This window comes from Polistes canadensis, unplaced genomic scaffold, assembly GCF_001313835.1.
Source record: "Polistes canadensis isolate GaletaPanama2010 unplaced genomic scaffold, ASM131383v1 scaffold_70, whole genome shotgun sequence".
NCBI lineage: Eukaryota > Metazoa > Arthropoda > Insecta > Hymenoptera > Vespidae > Polistes > Polistes canadensis.
The window spans coordinates 443,858-465,476 of record NW_014569617.1 but is presented as its reverse complement, the minus strand read 5'-3'; the positions used below and the strand labels follow the sequence as shown (position 1 = coordinate 465,476).

Here is a 21,619-nt window from a genome sequence, read left to right as displayed (position 1 = left end):
CACAAGTTCGTGCATTATAAAAGGATCGTAAAGGATTACTCAAGCAGACGTCTTGTGTCCTTTGAGAGATCGACGAACAGTGAAAGGAAATTTCATTCGAGATTCTACCTATCTCCAAAGTTTAGTAGAAAGAAAGAGAGTGCTTTCTACATAAATAGATTAAAAATCTACGCACTTTTGCCGAATCATCTTGTTATTTACGATCTATACAAAAATATCTTGCTGCGTTATATGAAATCAAAATAAGAAAAAGCAAAATTAAATCGAAAGAAAAAGGAAGATGACGAGATGGGTTGTAGTCATTTTATTCTAAGATCTATCTTAAGATCGATCGGTATTTCAATAATATATAAAAGATGATCCACACACAGAGGAAGTTACAAATTATTTATATTTTAATTTTTTTTTTCTAGATTTTAAGCATGGACGATTTTAATGACGCGTTAGGCAACGGTGTCTTATTAAAATTCACGAGGATACCCGTGAAAGAAAAAGGAAGAGAAAGAGAGAGAGAGAGGGAGAGAGAATATCCTTTGGAAAGTTATAACTACTTATAAATATATTTATATAAGATGTATGTGGCTTCGTTCACGTTAGGTATATCCATTATTTATGGCATATCGATCGACATCGCTAGCCAGCAACCGTGTATGACATTAGTCTGTACAAACGAACGTTGGAAGATTGCAAATTATTCAACAAATTTATTTTTATCAGATTATTCATTTCCTTATGTTCCTAATGTAATTCGCAAACAATGGGAATTTATTTCCGACATAAAAAAGAAAGATACAGCTTTCGTATTCGCTTTAACTCAAAATATTTCCCCATATGATTTTCGTTCCTCTCTCTCTCTCTCTCTCTCCAGTCGTTAATTCATATCACATTTTTTTTCTCTTTTCTTTTTTTCTTTTTTTTTTTTTATAGGTATCTTTTCTTCGTTGGCTCGCATGAAAATTTACGGCACGCATTTACCCTATTTCTTATCCTTTCCCATCCCCTATCGTATGGAAACACCCTCGTAGATTTTGTTCTCCTGATGTCGAGGAAGTTCCAAATATCGTCCAGTATCTCGAATATTTTTCCCCGTTTTTTAAAAGCACCAAATGCTTCTTTTTCTTCATAACTTTGATATTCCACGCTGCTATGGGATAAATCGAATAAAACGCGTCTACCATGGTGTAAATAAAGAAAAAAAGAAAGCAATAATAATAATAATAATAATAATAATAATAATAAGAAGAAGAAGAAGAAGAAGAAGAAAAAGAAGTGCGTGGACTCGTTAACTCGTTCGAGCTCTGCTTCGTTTCTGGATTGTACAAATTGGAATAGGGAGAAGTTAGAGTTTGAGTAAAAGAAAGAAATAGACTAGAGACAGACACACATAGGGTGGTACGTAAGGAGGAATGCCACGGCATCCGCCACATCTGACGAAGTAACGCACGTCGGCGTTAGGGATCGTTAGCTACGGTATGCCAGGACGATAATAAACAGCGGGCCATGCCGAATAACCGCTTCGAAATATCGCCTTCCAACTATACGCGAATTCGAACAAGCAAGCGCGCATAATAACAGCAGGTGGCTGCCATAAATGATGGTAGGCAGTCAGCTAAGACGTCGGCATTCCTAATGAAAGCACCTACAAATTGAAAATCACCGGAGACTACGCATTTTTTCTATTTTTCTTCTTTTTTTTTTTTTAGTTTTTTTCTACAATCGAACCTTTCCTATTACGATCGAACCCCTTAATTTCGAATTCCCACCCATACGCGAATTTCTTCCCTTTCCAAAGGTTTGCAATTTTTTCCCATATTACATCAAGTTATTTTTTAAACGGAATTTACTGGAAAATAATTCGACACCGGTTATATATTCCGACATCTGTTCTAATCGAGCGTACGTGGCATAATTGAATTATTTTTCGACGTCTCAACGTCCTTCTATCCCTCTCTCTCTCTCTTACTGTTTCTCTTATTAGTCGTGCGTTATTTCTCTTATTTTTCCTCCTCTTCCTCCTTCTTGCCGTCCACGAACGACGTCGTCGGAGATTCCTGTCGTTATTTCCAGATATCCCGTCTGTACGAGCGGAGACGCGCAATTAAGAGCAAAGTGAGATAGAACGAGAGAAAGAGAGAAAAAGCAAGATTCCTTCCTTGTTCCAATTTGTGAAATCGTTTCTTTTCGACTTTAACGAAATTTTAACAATTACGTCATGCCACGAAACACAAGTCGAGAAACTATCCTTAAAGTTGTACCAATTATTTTTTAAATTCATGCGATAATAATCGAATGACGGCATACTTAGTTATTCCTAGTCGATCGAACGGTGAATAAATATTTCATCGATGGCTGCTGCGAAGCTGGAAAGGTGACTGGCCCGGAATTCCTCTCTCTCTCTCTCTGTCATAACTGTCGAGATTAATTTCCAGTTTGACGCGGGTTTAGCTAGGATAATTTGACGCGTGAGTGAGCATTGCCAGGCAAAGATGTCCGAATTCAACGTAAAAAGCTTCCCTGTGACACGCGTTTTATTATTATTTTCTTCCTTTGCCAAGATGGGATTTTAATCCTTTGCGTTCTTGAACATATGTTCAATCCTTCTCTTCTAACACTTTTTTCTTTATTTTATTTTATCTTTTATTTTTATACTTTCAATATTCTTCAAATAAATGATTGATTCTCATTAAGAAACTTTAATAAATCGTGACATACTTCTTATAGGTCAATGAGAAGGAACAAATAATCTCGTAACTAATTTTTTTCGTTAATCACGATCCCTCGGATTCTCCAATCAACACCAAACATTCCTCCACTCCTTTAATTAATCCTTCGACTCGTCATCTATTTTCGTTCAGCAAGGAACACCATTAGCATTCCACAAAATCTCTCATCTTTGTTCGCATCTCTCGTATTTCTTTAGGCGTAATTCTTTGAGGGTCCGATGACAAGGGAAAAGAAGGAAGAAAAAAATCCTTCGTACGATTTTATCGATTCGCCATCGTTAGAATCCGATAAAGCGTCCCTTCTTCCTTTGTCCTCCGGCTACCACCTTCTCACGCTTTTCTCTTCAACTTCACAAGGAAATGGCTTACGCGAAGCCTCTTCGAAATCACTGCCGGTAGAATCAATAACGGAATGCGTTTGCCACCCACATCCCACCTCCTCCGATTCTCTCATTCCCCATTTCTCCCTGTCTACTTCATCGAGACTCCTCTCGTACGTGCTTCGAAAGTGGCGTGAAGATAAAAATAAAGGAGAGGAAGAAAGAGATTCACCTGCATCGTTCCGTGTATATCTCTCTTTCTCTTGTTCACTCATTCCCCTTTTGTTCATCGATGCGTTTGGAATGGTCGGCCGTCGTTGTTGCTGCTCGTTGAAAACGTATCGGGGCTCCTAGCGGTAGCTTAGCGAATTCTCTCTCTCTCTCTTCCCATTGTTTCGTTAATCTCGACTCGAGCCACTTCTCTTTCGTCGACTCGCGTTACTTCTCATCATCGAGAGTTCTTTGCCAATCGTATTTCCTTCCGAATGAACGATCAAGAAAAATAGAATCTTTTATTCGAAGATAAGAAACGGTAAGTATCATCAGCACCTGCATCAGCATCGTCATCACCATCGTCATCTGTGATCAAACCTTCTTGTAAGATTCCTTTTGCATTGTACGGTTCCATCGATGCCTTATTGTCTATGGGTTAAGATTGAAAAGGAAGGAAACTTGTGTAACGTCCCCAGTTAAAGTCCCTTCATTCTATCTTATCTTATCCGTGAACGATCGATATTAATCTTACGTGATACGTGCTACGGCATAAAACACCTAACTGCTTCCTAGTAGCATTATAGTCTGCTGAGATTATCCTCCTGTCAATCACGGTTATCTCATGGTAGGTCACGATCGACGACTGCGCTTACGTGAGTTGGAATATCAAGCATACATTGTGAATTATAATTGAATAAGAAAATATTGAAATGATGCATGAAGGTTTAACGCAATATCTACAAAATTCATCATACACACATTTACGATATTTCATTTATTCATTAATTTTATTAACATTTATTTAATTATTCATTTGAATGTTTAATACTCGGGTATATATATATATTTTCATCCCTTATCTTTGCGTCGTCGATTTTCAGTGGAAAAGCTGACACCAAAAGATCGATCGGAGAACTCTTATCACCTGTAGCACTTTGCAACGCGAACCATTGGCCTATGTGGCCAAGGAAATTCATAATGTCTAACCTAATTATAAGCAATAAGGACTAGCTTCTAGGTTACACTTTTATTACAGGAAGGGATAGCAACGGGAATTAAAACGACGACTGTAATTACTCGTGTTCCATTACAAATGAGTTATTTTAGGAATATCTAACTACCTTTATCCATTCTGCCTTAATCCATTCTCTTTGGCTGACCCTTATATATTTTCTCCTTTAAAGTTTTTTCCAATTTTTTCGCTCATTCAATTTGTCGCGAAGTTATCTGTTTGGTAGATCATAAAATATTCATTGATCTTCAAGATTTCGTAAGAATTCTCATTGACCTATTTCCATAAGACGATTCGATACAGATAGCAATAACTGTTCTCGCATCGCGTAGATTCATCGTCGTAATGCCATAAACGAGCTATCGTAAAATCGTCGTTGACTATAGTCAACGACGATGCAAACAGGTCGATAGATTCTCCAAGCGAGGTGTGTTTTCTGCTACCCTCCATCGATCTTTTCAAATCGTCAACTTCTATCCTTTCGGTGCTATCAAATTTTTATCCCATTTGTTGCTTTCCTTCTGCCAAGTTTTTTTTCTCTTTTAGATTCGATAGATATGTCAAATATATAATGTTCGACGAGATAAGAACTTCATTTGTTTTACATTTCGAAGTAATGAAACTATTTTCTCTCGTTAGAATATATTTGTTACTTTCTCTTTTCCTTTGCTCGATCTTTAGAAGTAAATAACCAAAGAGAGAAATAAAATGTATCACGCGTCGGAAAAACCCGTTCAAAGGTGCCGACAATTGCTTTAGAAAGTAAAACGAAACCTACGCACGGTGTCACGTATCTAATCAACGTTAATTAATCCACCACTCTTGTACACGGATTTTTTCCTTACTCGGAAATTCAAAGAATAATAAGATTTATTTTTTCTCAAACTTGGGAGTACTGTCTCCCTCTCTCTGTCTTTCTCTCGTTAGTTTTACTTCCCAATTTGAACGTTATTTTAATTAATGGACTAATACCTAATTATAATTACGTAAGGAGATATATAATTATTGGAAATCGATGAAAATATTCTTATTAATTTGATTAAATATAGTCATTCGAATAAATTTGATTCGACATAATATTGACTTTTACGTCGCAACCATATTCGAAAAGAAGACTTCCGTTATATACGATAGTACTTTTCTACTCATCGATAGTTCAAAGATTCTTTCAATCGTATCTTCTAAGTTTTTGTATTCTCTATGCATAGGATGATAACCAAAGAAGAAAAAGGAGAGAACGGTATTCAAATATACATTCTTATTCTACTAGAATTGGAAAAGAAAGAGAGAGGGAGAGATCGAGAGAGCGAGTTGGTGTATCGGAGAACTGAATGTTTCTTTGAATATTTTTTGAATCATACTTGTGGTCTACAATATACGTACACGTATTTGTGTCTTTGTAAAACCATAAAACTTATTTCCAAAAGTATTACCTCGAGGACGCGATTTCTTATTATTTTCTCTATATTTTTTTAATTGACCATATAATAAAAAATATAAAAAATAAATAATTTTATAGCGTATAAAGCGAACTGTTCGTATTCTGCAAATATCTTGACGATCGTCATATCAGGCTATCACTGCATACCACCACGCTGTCTTTTTGATATTTTTATCAATGTCTAATTCAAGAGGAATGCGGGCTTTGAATCGTATCGCTCATCCATAGGTGCGATAACAGAGAAAAAGAGAGAGAAAGGCTAGTTTATTTTTAGATTAATGACGTACACGTTCTTGTTCGTTGAAGGTATTCGTTCGACGATACCTTCCTTGTCATTTTCACTATCGTTAGATGCGATTTTTCCCGAGTATCGTACGTTTCATCGAATAAATGATTCCGTTGGGATCAACGAAAGATATTTGCTTTCATACTTTATCGTAATCATCGTTGCCTTCCTTATCTCTTTCCTAGATTTATACCAGGTGTTAAATGTTTTTCTACGCAAACGTTGCGAGCGTATTTTACGTTAGAAAAAAAATGTTACATAAACATAGATCATTTAAAGAATTCTCATCTCGAAGGATAAAGATAAAAAATGTAAAAAGGTTACTCTTTCCACGGTAAAAACGTTCGGGGTAAGATCTAAAACACGTTCGAGAGAAATGAGATCGACTATGTGCGATATATCAATGGACTATACGAGACAAACGTTTCATATTTTAATGGCTGACCCGTGTAGAATTTTCGTATCGATGATTTCAACGCTTCGATAATTAAAAAAATGATAGATAAAATATAGACGCCAAATGAATTCGATTTAGATTTAAAAATGAAAATAATGAAATGAAAGAAACACACGTGTTTATATTAAACCGTTGTAATTAGAAAAAGGAAAGGTAAAAAAACGGAAAAATAGGAAAACAATAGTTTTTGCAATGAGTATATCGAAAGGGTGCTTGGCCGGATACCCCCACTACTCTCTTTCACTATTTTCCCCTACCACGTTGCGTTATAGTATCGGCGGCTCGACGAGAGTTCGAGTGTACGCGCAAGCGCTAGCCCCGAACTTCCCCGAGTCTGGTTAGTCGTGCGTGGCCCTTAGCGCGCGTCGCATCTTTATTGTTCTGACATATTCGGGGTGCGTTTACAATTCGTACCGCCGTTCGTTTCTCCCCTTCCATCTTTCTATCTTTCGCACATATTTATTACTCATTTTTTATTGAATCATTATTTCTTTTCCCCCTCCCCCTTCCCTTCCCCTCTCGTATCAACTAGTGTTAAAGAAATATTTTAATTCTACGTTACACGCAGGTGGTATGTAATCATCATTGCCGAAAGAGAAGAAGAAGAAGAAGAAGAAAAAAAAGAAGAAAGGAGGAAGCAAGTGTTATCAAGAGGAAGTGCATGATTAACGAATCAATTATACTAACGTACGATTATTTGTTTTCCTATTAAAATAAAACATTATGCGCGCGAATATTATTGATAAGAAGAGAAATTAAGAGAGGAACTTGAAGCAAGAAATAAACGTGTGTGCTTCCAACGTTATATATATACGTATTTGCCGACTAGATAATCGATGTGTTTATTTTGATTTTATCCTTACATTAGAAAAGAAGAATAAGCAGACGAAGAAGAAGAAGAGGAAAAGAATAAGATCATCATTCGATTTTAACTGTGATATTTTTCCTTGGTGATTTTTCGAAGAACTTATAAAGAAACCGGTTAGAAAGATTATTCCGAGCACGTGTGTTGTTGTCGTTGTCGTCGTAGTGAAAATGAACGAATAATACTATCAATTGAAAAGTGACAAGTTACAGTTATGCCGTCCTCATGTTTCTAACAATGTCCATTTGTTAATTCAAAGGCTATCGTCCAATTGTATATTCTCTATTAATCTATTCTCCTTCTCTGTCTATATCTATTTGTGTCCGAAGAAGTTTGACCAATGCAAGACTCGTACTACTGCCTTCTCTTGGTCAACTACTACCTTACGTATTTCCTTCATTTCATCTAATATCGTCGTCCTCGTTCTCGTCGTCGTCGTCGTCGTCGTCGTCGTCGTCGTCGTCGTCGTCGTCGTTTGTATTCTACAGCAACGTCATCCACGCTCTTCTTCGAGGGAAGAAAGGATCGATATTTACGAGGTAGGCCGATCCGTCGCTTCCCAGATTATATTCTCATCCAAAAATGATTTTATTCACTCAATTACGATATCGACTTTAATTGAAATAATTTTAAGTCAACAATCTTTTTGCTGTATTTGTCATAATTAATTTTTTCAGGTATCAATTATGTTATTATTTAAATTTAATTATTGACACTTCGTTCGTAATATTTGCATGAGAAATATTTCCAGTACAAACATTTATTCGAATTTGATAAGAGAGAGAAAAAGAGATTACATTGATAGATTAGTTGAAAGTTTCTATCTTTCGTTCGAAAGCAGTCATCGATTTAACAGCAGCACAGTTCGTAAAAAACATTGACGGTATTTGTTTGGTTGTACACTTATCTGTTTCGTTTGTGTCGGCGTATACACGTACGTACACGTGGCTGTTCGCTTTATTTGCTATTTGCAGTAGGACGAGATTATCTCTTTTCTCCTTCTCTTTTTCTCTCTCCCTCTCTCTTTTCACCAAGTACAAACATCAACCACGAGCGAGAGATAAAAGTGTAGCTTACAAAGCGTATACCGTACACCTGTTTTTTGTTATCTCTCTCTCTTTCTCTAGCTATAGTTTAAAACGATTTAATTATGCAATGCAATAACATTTGCGTTAATTTTTTAATGAATTCATTTTTTATATAGTTCACATTTATTAAATCGTTCAATATTTTACGCAAAGTATTGTCAAAATTAAATACAAAATCATATTTATATTTTTGTTCTTTTTTAAATCACACAGAATATCGATTAATTTACATTATATTGATACTTTGTTTGATTTTGCAGGAAGTATTGGGATATTTTCGTTATTTGCTGTACATGTACAAATTATATATACTATCGAGAGTTTACTACAATATTCTATGTAAATGTTATCGTTTCGTACATTCTATTAAAGCCGTAAAAAATAATATTGATTTTAAACGTTGCCGTGCATAGTTTTTGAATCGATCGGATACAAACGTGTATATCCATAGACATATGTGTCTGCCTTAGGTGAATCTTTTGTTGATAACATTATGTTCGCATTCCTCTCGTAGTTAACACGAAAAGAAAAAATAAACGTCTTGGTTGTCGAAGGTTAAGCGTACGCATGAAGTCATCGTTGAAATCTCTTCTTCTTTACAAACATCTTTCATTTTTACGAAATAAACACACACATACTATACAGAGAAAATTAGTTTACCTCATATTTTACAATTATCAAAGGTTTACATTAAATAATCGCTCGCATTTTGTTAAATAAGCATTGCAACATTATTGCAAGTGTTCCAAAGATTAGACACGCGCGCATACATAAACACACATATACAAATATACACGCGCATTTATCTAATTCTTCTTAGATGTTAGAAAATCTTTTGGCCAGCTATTTCGCTTAATTAATAATTTAAAAAGAATTCACCTATAAGCGTTCTTGCGTTACAAAGGAATGAAAATAAATGAGAATATGTAAACGAAAAAGTTTCTTGTATTATCGGTAATGTTGTTAGTTAATTAATTGGTTAGTTAGTTAGTCCCAAACGTTTTTCCTTTAGGCAAAAGTAGTTTGGTAAAAAGGAATCGTGCCGTATAAACATCTCGTGGAATTTGCAAGAAAACCGAATAAGCCCCTCGTCTTCTTTTAACGACACGCTTTACCAACACACTTTTGGCAAGCATCGAAAACGCTTGTCTGTGTATACTTTGTGTCGTAAAGAGACGCATAAACAGTTCTGGAATCTGACCAGAAATCAACGAACGAAACTACGAGCGTAGGTGTTTCCGTCGATAGAGAGAAAATATTTATCAGTCTAATTAATTGAAATCTTTCATTTCTCGTTCTGTTTTTCTAGGTATATTTGCTCTCGCTTTAATTATCGTGTCGGTTTCATTAACTTAATAACACCTCTTGCAACTTTTAATATTAATGTAAATAAATTACACGTTCATATATTTAATTTCATGTTTAAGGAATAATATGTGCTCTAGGTGTATACATTTTATTTTATTTTATAAATGTAATTGGCTTGGCTCTATTAGTATTTTTTCTTTGATGACGCGAAACGTCAAAGGATTATCATTTGAAAGATCAACGAGGTAATCAGATATTAATTTAATGCATTTCTATGCATTTGCTTTTGAAGCTTCCGAATTACGTTGCTTTTCAGAGCGAATTTAAGCCGACTGAGATTCATCGATGCTATCGCTCAAGTTACATAATCCGAGCGTGTAAACACGACCGATCGAATTACGTCGTCAACGATCTAAATCCACGACAGTCCAGGGGTCCGATCGTTTGTTAAGGCGAACCGTCCCCCTTTATCGTCGTTTACGATTATCTATCTCTCTCTTTCTTTAGTAGACCCGTTTAACAGGACTTTAACTCAAGTCGACGTGCCGATTTATCGTGTCGCGCGACTTTACGTCTCTCTCACGAGTATATACTTTTATTTGAATTCGTCCTAGAGGAATCTTTGAAAATTTTCATCGCATTTCTACCGATCAACCGGGAATTAAATTAATAGAAATCGTTCGTAACATCTATTATAGTAATCATTCCTTTGAAATTGCATTCGCGCGTATTGCAAATTGGGACATTACGAGCTCTACTCGTATACGTTTTTCTTTTTTTCCCCTAGATAAATTTCTGTTTCCGCTGTCTAAGAAACGAGAAGATCCATTAGTTAGCTTTTTTATGAGAGTTCTCAGTCGCTCGTTTACAACATCTCTCGTACGTACGTTGATGTCGTCGGCGGAGAGGGTTCTTTCGTTGAACGATAAGGTTTTGCGACGCTTATTATTCCTTCTAACGATATCTCCCAAGACTTTCAAGTAACTCCTTCAATCCGCATAGAAATAGAATTCGAAGAAAAGAAAAGCCGTCTACTACGACCAGCACACACACACACACACACAGAAATCCTTTTCTTAACATTTTTCACCATTTCAAGATACAGAAAAATCGTAGGAAATATTTGAGCCCTTTTGGTTCGAGCCAATGGTGCTGGTAAATGCGAAAAATGTCTTGTCAATCGAAATGTCAGCAAATGTCGTTCTTTTCGCATTAGAAAAAGGGTCATTACTTTTTCCAAATTTTTGTAGGGGAGATCATTTTTAATAAAAAATTCGTTGAATAATTTCCGGCTTACACTGATCGAAATAAAGTAATCGTAAATGAAATATCAGGATTATAATATTAATATTGTAAGATTGTCACCATTGGTGTCACCTGAGTATCGAAGAAACGCTTGGCCCTGTGTACTCGTGCGGAATACCCCTCTTTTAGTGGTTCGCTTCGACATGCAAGCTTCGACGAGGAAGAGGGTGGCCTGTGGAAAAAGTAAGAGAGAAAAGTGAGAGAGAAAGAGAGAGAGAGAGAGAGAAAGAACATGTATACCGTGAAATAATACTAACACACATAGCTAACTATTGATTTTTCCAGCGACTAGTCTCTCGTAAAAGCAAGCAGGCAGGCAAGCAAGCAAGCAAGCAAGCAAGACCACTCCTGTCGTCGTTCTACGACCTCCTTCTCCAATCTTCCTCGAATTTACCTACCCTTGCTTCCTCCTTTCGTTCAAAGTCTTTCAAATTCTAACGACTCTAACCAAATCACGATTCTACTTCTAAAAATATATTCTTATGCAAATATCTTTTCTAGCAATTAAAAATGTAGTACGCTCTCTCTCTCTCTCTCTCTCTCTCTATCTTGATAAATTTATTTTTAGGAAGTAGAAAAAAAAAGAAGGAAGAAATAGGAGGGGCGAGGTGATTGGGGAGGGGGAGTTAGGAGAGATCGATTTGAAGGGGTATCTTAAATTCGGTATAACTTCCAGGAAGTGAAACGTCGTCGGTGAGGATGATTTAAGTAGGTTTTGAAGCGCACGCATATGTCAGACGACAGCCGTTTCTGTTTCATCCAGTAAGAAAATAGAGAAAAACGTAGAGGTTTCGTTCAGCACCCGCATATACGTGTGTATATATAACACATAAATACCATGTGCGTATGTTCGCGAAGGTTCCTCATCGAATAATTTCGCAGACGGGTTGCATCGAGGATCCCGTAAGTCGCATATTCCAGTTTCTGTCTCTTTCCACCGGTCGGTCGGTCGGTCGGTCGGTCGGTCGCCAGTTAGATCTGTCCGCAGTTAATAATGGCTTGACCGTTTGATTTAACGACGTCATTACGAAAGATAGAGTGAGAGAGAGAAAGATACAAATACGCGCACGTACGCACGTGTGTGTGTGTGTGTGGTCACCACGCCCTTTCACCACTAACGCACTTCCATTACATTCACCACTATTAAAGCTCGCATACTAGACACACACGACTTCGAGTAATTGGTCATATTAAATTTAATAATCTTAGCTTTCTTGTCTCTTTTACATCGTCTTTATATAGATTAAACCGGACGTCTTGATATTTTCTAGGATTTCTTACTCCGCTTTTCATCGTACTCGATTCTTTGATTTTTCTTTTTTTGTGTTTTTTTTTTTAATTTAATTGATAGAACCTTTTTTAACACTATTTATTTAATTCATTAATTACTTCATAATTCCTTCACAAACGTATACAGACCAAAAATTAATGTTGAAATTTATTCGACGAAATTAACCCCTTAACTCGCCCACTCGAATTAAATCGAGGGGACGATAACGACAGAAATATGAATACTCCAGTTAACTCTTGAGCACCGTACAATTTTATGTTTCCTTAACGTATGCAAAATAATCTCAAGAAAGTTATAACATAAAACAAAAAAAGAAAAGAAATATGTTCGAGCATGATTGTTACGGGTAAGAAAAGTTTGATCTTTTTGTCTTTATTAAATGCTCGCGTTATAGAAGTGTAGCATAACTTTTAATTACGGCGTTAAATAATAATTCGGAATAGATTTTTAAAAGTAAATGACTTTTTTCACAATGACGAATGTTAACGAGGTAATTTAATGGGCAGTTAAGGTTAGATATAAAGTAGTAAGACGGCTTATTTTTTCGTATTTTTCTTTATCTATCTCTATCTCAATCTCCATCGTTCTTTATCTTTCTCTTTTTCTTTGGTTGGATCTCGTGCAACAGGGGCATAAACCTGCTGCACGGTTCGACCCCCGTGCACTCCTCTTTTTCTACACTGCAAATAGTTAGATCGGTATTAAAGATATCTCATATTTTGTTCCATGTATTAAACGTTATGGTATACACGTGTACTACGCATTCACCTCTCCCTTTTTCTCTTTCTAACTACGTCATGTAGTCGTTTGATATATCTTACCTACAATCATCGGATGAGTGTTTTCTCTTATATTAAACGTTCCATAGACAATCCCATTCGTGACTGACTTTCCAACAATTCGTGCGATTGTTCTAGGACATGAATATTACTATTCGATGATAAATTAATAAAGTATCACAGTGGACTAAGAGTCAACAAATTGAATAATAAATGAATTATCGTAATTGAAATGAATTGGTCATTCAATTCAAATGTTCTACGTATTGAGTAAAATAATAATACTAGAAAATAATATTAAAATATTTGACTGGTTTCGCAATCCTACTCTAATGAAACTAGATATTAAAACTTGGAGAATGTATAAGAAAAAGAAAAGAAAGAGAAAAGAAAGAGAAAAGAAAGATATAAACTAGGAAATGTTGTTTTCTCCATCCGAGTCCCTAATTCTCTTTCTTTCCCTTTTCCTATAGCAGCCGATTCATTACAGGCAAGTTGATTTCTCGTGCACAGGGGCGTATAACGAGCACTTTAATTGACTCCGGTTATGTCGTGGCAGAGGGAGAAAACGCGATATTCGTGGAATTCGGGCAATGCCTGGGCCAGTCGCCTTTATCGATCCACTTCCAGGAACGTAGCGTGTCCATTTTTGTACCGCGTGTACACTTCTCGAGAGAAAAACTAAGAAAAGGAAAAACAGGACTCTCTTTTTGTTAAAAGGATCTTAGGAAAATATTAAAAAGAAAATAAAAGAAAGATCGAAAAGGGATTTTTGTTGTCTGACTCTCTGTTTGTCCGTCCGTGTGTCTCTTTCTTCCTCCCACCGAAATTGAAGAGGGTCGTTTGATTTATGAGAAAAAGCAACGGTACATCAGAGCCCTTCTTCCTATAGTCTTCGTCTATTTCCTTTCCTCCTCCGCTTGAATTTCGCGAATCTCCGTTCCCTATCTCCGTTCCTTCGTCCTTCTCACCCTCTCTTTCTCTAGTCGCGACTCGATGTGAGAAATTGCGGGAGGGCTCGCATTCTGACACGTGCCTACTGAATTCACCTTCGACGGTGCCCTTCGAATCCGAGATATTTCAGCTCTTTTGCCGTACCTCCTATTCTTTATTTCTAACCTTTTTCCTACGTCTTCTTTCTATTTATTTCTTATCTATACAATGTAATATCATTTAAATAATGATTCCAAATTTTCCAACCCTTTTATTAATATTTTCATATCTTTTTTGTTTCAGGTACGTATCAATTGACTGTGAGGAAACAATCAGGGTAGGAGAGGATGCATAGAAAATTGTACATTTGCTTTTTTCTTTTCTCGAACGGTCAGTGCATCTTGAACAATTTTTAGAATATTTCTGTACAGCAAGAAGTTGAGGGAGTTATCAAGAAGGAAGCATATTTCATTATCTTCCGGGGAAAGAAGAGGAATACTACAAAATTCAAAGACTTTACGTTTTTTATATCCAAAAAGACATAGATTAGAAGGAGTGACCCTACTTGAACTTATTTACGATATCGACGGTAATATCGGATGCGTGGACCGGACAAGACGAACGTAAGAAGAGAAAACCGATCACCGTGAATTCCTTTCTACCCTATTTTATACGTTCGCAGGATATCCTTAGGGTCGAATCGTCCTTTCCTTTTTTTCCCTTTCATTTTACATCCTTCTTCTTTTCATGGACCTTCCCGTTCTCAACATCTTCTATTTATCAACGTCTTCCTATCTCCAGAATAAATAATATATTATTAATATAAATTAAACAAATATAGAAACTTTTTAACGTAAGATTATTTTTGATTAAAGGATAGAGAAGTTAATTAGATCAAAGTAGGTTTAACAACACTGAATTTCGAGCTTAATAATTTACTCCATTTCGCATGAGAAAAACAATACTGTTCGTTTTCTATTTTGATTCCTCTTTCGACAATTATACAGGACTATTAAATCCGTATAAAACATTTAATGCTCGGTATACGATTGTTGATCCTTTCATAAAAGATAATTCTTGGTATACGATAAAGTGTTCGTTTTAACATTCATGGTAACACGTAATGTACGCTTTAATTAGAGGAGAACTAACGTAACTACTGTAAAATACAATAATAGTATCATCCGTTTGCATAAAGTTTAAGGGTGTTTAATGTTTTTTCGAATCGTCGCTTTCCATTTCTCGTTTGTTCTCGAATGTTTACGAGCATCGCAAAGAAGATTGCAAGGGTTCTTCTCTATCAAGAAGCAAACGTGTTTCCGTGAAATTTAGTGACCGTTAAAAGGTGTGGAAAAAGTGTTGAGCGTGTGTCAAGGGTAGTATGTATCGTGGAACTCTTTCAGAAAAAGCTTTTTTCTTTTTCTTTTTCATTTTCTTTTTTTTTTTTTTTTAAACCGTAGGTTAAGTGGCACTTCTTTGTAAGAAGTAAGATCCACTTGGACCACTGTCCCACTTTGCGATACTCTCCGTGTATCTTTAAAAGCGGGTCACGTTTGCTTTTTTTTTTATTTTCTTGTATTTTTTTGTAATAGTAAATATACCATTTCAAACGATAGGTGTGTCGCGTCATGAAAGTTCTCTAATTTTGTTCATATAAATTCGCGCGTTAGTTACGCCCAACAATTTTCCTATTTTGACTTTCAAATCGAGTTAAAAAACAGAAAAAGTTTCGCTCGTGTATAATCTTTCATGGATATATTAAGTTAAAAATTGTTGTATTTTTGGGATCATTCGCATCTTCTTAATCGTCCCCATTGAACATTCCCTTTCCTTCATCTTTTTGCATAAAGTCTCAGGTAGTCTCTTTTAGGCGGTCTAGTTTGCTCGGCATCATCCAGGTTTAATAAATTCGTGCTTTTTCCTAGCGAGGGAAAACAGGAAACTCGTGTGAAATAATATTTCACACGGACAACCTTGTTGTGTTTTTCCTTCTTCCCGCCACGGATTTGAACGGATCAGGTGCGTTTTCTCTCTCTCATCCCTCTCTTCACCCTTCTCGACTCTTCTGCTATAAACTCGCTAACACGACCGCCAAACTTTTCGCATTAGCATTTAGATAACGTATTGGTATAAGAGAATAAACTTTATCCCGGTCGTTCGTCGTTGTTTCAGTTTTTTCTTTCACAGAAAGAAAAAAAAAATAGGATAAAAAAAATACGAGAAGGCAAATAAATAACTTCTGTTTCAACGAAGCAAATATTTTAATAAAGTTCTATTTATTTTATATATTTTTCTCCAATCGAATTATTCCCATATCGCGTAAATATTAATATTGTTTTCTATAGAAAAAGTAATATAAATGCTTGGGCCGCTGAGAACTTTAATAGTCCGGCCTGTTTTTTTTCTTTAGGATGTTTAGAACAATTTTTAGAGATAATTAATAACTCGCTATTATTATTTATTTTATTTATGCATACCGTATATATAATATAGAATATTGTACAAATTCGGATACGCGAAGGGAATAAAATCGATCGTTTAGAATATCATTGAAGAAATATTATTTCGTATAATATAGTACAGTAGCATAGAAAATTCAGGTAAAGAAAGTTGATAAAAGTTTGAAAGAACGCGTCTTCTCGAGTTACTACTTCTTCGTGCAAACGCTTTGCAAAGAGATCGTGTGCGTTACAGTGTGTATGTTTGTGCGTGTGTCCACGTGTTGAGAGAAAATGCGAGAGGGTGTGCTAACTTTTGCGGTGACTTCACGGAGAAGAGCTTTATTAGCACGAGGCGAGAATATTGCGTTTAAACTTTGCACTTATGCGCCGAGTCGTCTCGTTCTGTTTCCTTCGAAGCTCCAAACTAAACTATCCGAGGCTATTAATAACTAATGTAAGACAATTCGTTTCTACAAAAGTCTTTCTTACATATTTATCGACTAACTTTGATAACTAAATTATCCGATTAGTAGTTTTATTTTACGTCATTTTTCTAATCAAACAATTTTATTCAATTTAGATTTCATTAAATTTAGAAAAAGATCGAATGAAAGGATGAATTCGAAGAAACATCTAGCAATGGGCGTATACGTGATGCATTACGTTAATTCGTTGAAGTCTCGTTAACAAATTTCATTTCTACGTTAAAATCACATTTTTCTTCGAGGAAAGAGAAAGAAAAAGTAAGGAGAAAAATTATTCGTTCTCTCTGCTGCACGTCCAATGCACATTTACAATTTGGTCATTAATCCTAACGAAAGTGGTACGGTCTGCTATTGTACACCAGGTAATACAAATCATGGTTGGCTAGTTTGGTAATTAATCGTCACCCGGTATAGGATAATAGCGAAATCGTGCTAAATATCCTCGAAAGGAGGAGTAGCACACGGAGAATGGAATAGTTGGAATTGTACGTAAGTATAGAGAAAGGGTTTAATTAACGTTAAAGAGGGGATGTAAAAGGTGAGCTACGGTTTATCTCCAACGAAGTAAATTTCCTTTCTACCAACTTTCGAGAGGGTTAAACCTTTTTCTACCCTAGGGAATCCGAAAACCAACGACACGTCCACGAGTTCCAGAAAAAAAATCTGCGACTTTGTTTCCTTTCATTTCATTTTTTTCGTTCGTTCGTTCGTTCGTTCGTTTGTTTGCCTCTTCTTGCTTTATTTTTATTTTTATTTGACAAATTGCAACACGTATAATTTACATTGTAAAACGATTGCATTGTTCTAAGACCACTCGTTTCTCCTCTCGTATTTTAATTAAGAGAGAAGATTCTTTCAACTAGTCTTTTGTCAGATCTAGCCGTGTTATTTGCAAATACAAACTTTCCTAATATGAATTGCTAATTAATTTTACGGAAAGTGTATTTTTTTGATTATTCTTCCGAAGTACAACGCGAATCTCATGAATACCGGGGTATCGTTGGAAAAATAAACGAATAATAAATTCATTTTAATAATAACCATCTCTCCGTAAAGGAAAATGAGCTTTATACATTTTATTCTATATGCGAAAAGCTTACGAATGAAATTATTATTATTAAATGTTCGTTTCTCCAATTATATTCCAATGGTTCTAATCAATTTGTGTAATATACGAACAAACAGAGAAAGAAAATGGACGTTTCGATTCGACTAGCCTTTTACGAATTTTCGTAGGATTTTCACATCGATGTTAACTAATAGACGCACAGTTGTCGGTGGAAATGTTGCACGTTTATTTTCTGGAAAATTAATTCGGAAAATGACCGTACGGGAGGGCGTGCCAAATTGCCTTGGTGAATACCACGCTGGGAAAATACCCAGTGCAAAATTTCCTCTACCACCATGTCCTCGGTGGTCCTCCTCGTCTCGCCCCTTCTTCCCCATATCCATCGAGCTCGTACTATCGCATTCATGCGCGTGCATTGTGCATTTGCAACGCACGCGTTTTATTTTACGCGAAGCTTTTGGCGTAGATCTGGCAACTGCATTGCTGGGAGGTTTCATTCTGCTAGCCTTTTTTGGCTACCAACCGGTGGCTGCTGTATCCAATCATAAAGTCACGAAATATTAATCAAACATTACCGAGTTTATATATATATATATATATAAAAACACACAATTGCAATGTATATGCAAGATTTTGCAAATTTTTTAATATAAATAAATTCCGTGTATTTATGTTTTTCAGAGTAAGCAAACTTTCCAATTGAATTATTTTCATTAGATTTATATATGCACATGCTGAGTATGCGTTAGAAAGATAAAAAGATGAAATATTTGATCTTATCGGATACGATATAGATTAAAATACAAATCCGTTATATAATATATCTAAAATATTTAGGGGAACGTTATTAAAATATCATCAAGAGTAAAGTTATTCGAATTTAATTACATCGATATTTTAAAAGTATGTAATTTCGTGTCGGTAAATTCGAGATAGTCAGTCTACGTGCGTCTGGCAAACACCTCAAATGAGTTTCTTCGCCGTCCGTGAAACGAGTGGGAAACGACTGGGAAACGGTTTATCGCGAAGCTATAAATCTTTCCTTCTCTCTCTCTCTCTCTCTTTCTCTCTCTTTTCGCGTGGAAACTTTTTTAAGAGCACTCACCCTACGGTATCGCAGGGTATCTTCTTCTTCGCGAAAGTTTTCTCGTATCTCTCAATTTCGATATGTTACTCGTTGAAAAGCTACGAAATACCTAGAGAAGAAGAGGGGCAGGGGAAGGAACGTGGGCAAACGTTATAGGAGAGAGATTGGCTCGTTGGAGGCGAGCGTGTTTGCCTTGTATGCAAATGCAGCTAATTAACTCTATTGTCGGAGCACAACCAGGGCCACAGGACTCTATATCTATGTGATTGGTGAATGTATTCGCGCGAGTCACAACTGTCGGCATCTTGATTAAAGGAAGCAGTCTTCCGTAATGCGCTTGTCCGAAGTGTCTAACTACGAAAATCCAAGTTCGAGTAAATCACCATAGTATATCCATAGTATATACATAGTATTTATGTTGTATGCATTTCCTGGACAAAACTTAACGTAACAAATCACACGTTCCAGATATGTGTCCACGGTATATAAATGCAAAAGCAGCAACGCTCGATTAATATTTACTCAGACGGTTTATTAATAATCCGTATGTGTTCAATAAATCGGTACAACAATTATATTCGGTCATTCGATGATAGTCATTATCGTTGGATAAGTTGGAAAGTCCTTGTATTATTTAAATCCAATTTAAACTTCGCATTATATAGTGAATTCATTTGAAACGAAATCCCGGTGGAATAAGAGGAAGAATTGAAGATCAGGAGCGCGATTTCGGAAGGATTTAGAAACAAACGTTAGATGGTACTAAACTAATCCATTAACTTGATCCCTATACGAAGAAGATCCTTCCTAATTAATGCATCAACAGTAGTAGCCAGTTAGTATAAAGTCTTTTAGTTTAGGAGGACTATCTTCTAAGGTATGCAAGAGTATTTCTTGGTATTGGTTTGTCAACCCATAGATAAAGGGATAGAACGAGAGAGAGGGAGAGAGAAAAGCTTTACTTAAACTATAGGGGTGGGTATCGCGTGTGCCCACGGGTAAATTGCATTATCCGCGGATAGGAAACTCGGTGGATGGTTAAATCTGTAAACTAGCGAGTCTGGTAATCCATTAGAGGGTTCTCGAGGACGAGGAGGAGGCCTAGTCGCCAAACGCTTTTCCGGGAGAACGCGTTTCAATTAATGTACCAGCACGCACGGCCAAGCAAGCCTACGAATATACGGACCTACGCGTATTTCTCTTTACAAGCACATTTACCTTGAATAATATGTATCTTTGTATTGTTCCTCGGTGAAACGAGGGTAGTTGCGTTGCTTTAAAATACCATGAACGAATGAAATTATATACCGTTTTCGAAAGAAAATATTTTTCAAACGTAACTAAAGTTGTTTTGATTTATTAATAATTCTTATAGATATTTCTCGTATATCGTTATGCGAGATTTTCATATAGGCGAAGCCAGATAGAATATTCCATTTTGTTTGCGCCATTTTAGCATTGGATTTGTTCGCAATACGTACGACACAACGTAGGAACATTCGTCTGGATATGCATAATGGGTATATATATCTTTCGTTCGAAATGCATCGATACTACTCCAATCCAATGGCTTCGATTTTATGTCACTACGTGTCAGAGATACTTTTCTCCGGGAATAAACAAGAAATATAAACAAGGTAGACATCGTTTAAATTCATCCCAAGAGGTAAAAAAGAGAGACAAAGAGAAAACGTTATTTATCTTATTGTTTTACTTTTTTCTTTCTTTTTTTTCTTTCTTTTTTTTCTCTCTCTCTCTTCGCGAAGAAATATTTTATTCTCTTTTTTCTATTCGATTTATTTTAGAAAACCTTTTGATTCCCTGCCAAAGTAAAATCGCGAAAGAAGGGCGTGAAAGAAAGCGGCTATTTTTTATGGATGGCTCCTCCTCTTTCTTTTTCTTTCTCTCGAGAGACCAGATTGAAATGGATCGACGACGTGAAAAATCGCGTCTCTTCCTTTATTTCTTCACGGAGTTTAGAATCTTGTTATGGCGAAATCTATTCCCTTCTAGTTTCTTTTTTTTTTCATTTATTATCTGTGTCGTATTCGACGATTTACGCAAAACATTTATTATTCCATTTTGTTCGTGAAAGCAAACGTTAGATCGGCATAATAATTTTTCAATATTTTTCGATTATATTTATGTCGATATGTTGTTCGTGTAACATGTTCATTCGCTTTAAAAAAAGAAAAATAAAAAGTAATGCACGCGTTCGCATATGTTTACGTAATCAGCCAGTCAAAATTGATATGTTTACCATATCTGTTATCGTTCTTTATAACGTTCGATGGCATCATCAATCATCTACACCGAACTCGATATAAAACCACTACCAACGCATTATCCCATCTGGATCAACTATTCATTATTTTCCTCGTTTTGTCGACGAAATCGATTAATCTTCCTCGATATAATCCAAAGAATTTCCTAGAGAATAAAAGAGAGGAGGATGGATGGCGTTAGAAAAGAATTTTTACGTTAGAGACCGAACGATTCCGGTCACGTTTTGTATT

General features: G+C 36.0%; 1 protein-coding gene across 6 annotated transcripts in view; it reads left to right on the top strand.

The window, feature by feature from the left end:
• LOC106786247 (stress-activated protein kinase JNK) overlaps positions 1–21,619 on the top strand; it is a 103,624-nt gene that overhangs the window by 27,856 nt on the left and 54,149 nt on the right. The window contains exons 1-2 of one of the 6 annotated variants that reach the window (XM_014747414.1): positions 6,745–6,847; positions 7,021–7,856. The exons of 4 other annotated variants lie outside the window; for them this stretch is intronic. The gene's annotated coding sequence lies outside the window, so the exon portion shown is untranslated. Of the gene's footprint in view, positions 1–6,744; positions 6,848–7,020; positions 7,857–21,619 lie in introns of those variants that run through there. One more of the 6 variants, XM_014747412.1, reaches the window with a different exon arrangement.